At 39.4% G+C, this 975-nt stretch overlaps 1 non-coding gene across 1 annotated transcript; it reads right to left on the bottom strand.

Annotated features, from left to right (window-relative positions):
- Nucleotides 1–357: 357 nt before the first annotated feature.
- Nucleotides 358–461, bottom strand: LOC118983912 (U6 spliceosomal RNA). The gene has a single exon (XR_005065816.1). It is a non-coding gene; the product is annotated as a U6 spliceosomal RNA (small nuclear RNA).
- Between the last annotated feature and the right edge of the window lie 514 nt (nucleotides 462–975).

Genomic DNA, 975 nt, shown 5'->3' on the forward strand with positions numbered 1-975 from the left:
TTCTTTCCCACAAATATTTTTGTCTATTTCTGAAAGAGGTCTTCAGGGATAAAAATCTTGGAGGGTGGTCAATAATGGACCCTGACACATTAGTGATTAATCTACTTTCTTTTTTTAACTGTAGACAATCTTCTTTATTTTTATTTTTTAAATATTTTATTTATTTATCTTTAGAGGGGAAGGGAAGGAAAGAGGGAGAGAAACATCAATGTATGGCTGCCTCTCGTGTGTCCCCTGCCGGGAACTGGCCTGCAACCCAGGCATGTGCCCTGAATGGGAATCGAACTGCGGTTGTTTGGTTCACAGGCCCTCACTCAATACACTGAGCTACACCATCCAGGGCTTTCTTTATTTTTTTTAAATATGGAATTCTTCATGAATTTACATGTCATCTTTGGCCACAGGGGTCATGCTAATCTTCTCTGTATCATTCCAATTTAGCATGTGTGCTGCCAAAGCAAGTATTCTGTTTTTATTGCTCAAGTACATTTGTCTGCATTTTCTCCCATGACATGCCCCGCCCAACCCATGGCCACCTCCCACCCTTGACCCTACCCCCTTTGACATTGTCCATGCGTCCTTTATATGTGTGCCCTGATGGCTCTTCCCCAATTTTCCCCCATTATCCCTCCCCCCACCCAGGTTACTCTCAGTTTGTTCTTTATTTCATTGTCTCTGGTTCTATTTTGCTTGCTTGTTTGTTTTGTTGATTGGGTTCCACTTATAGGTGAGTTCATATGGTATTTGTCTTTCACTGCCTGGCTTATTTCACTTAGCATAATGCTCTCTACTTCCATCTATGCTGTTTCAAAGGATAAAAGCTCCTTCTTTCTGCTGTTAGTATTCCATTGTGTAAACGTACCATAGTTTTCAGGAAATTTTAAAATTCTACTTGGTAAGAAAATTCTGTCATTTTATGTATATAACTAAACTAAATTCTTATAGCAAAACTTTGCTAAGGTACAAGCACATTAA

The sequence above is a fragment of the Sturnira hondurensis genome, unplaced genomic scaffold, assembly GCF_014824575.4.
Source record: "Sturnira hondurensis isolate 20B ecotype Veracruz unplaced genomic scaffold, ASM1482457v3 Scaffold0000523, whole genome shotgun sequence".
NCBI lineage: Eukaryota > Metazoa > Chordata > Mammalia > Chiroptera > Phyllostomidae > Sturnira > Sturnira hondurensis.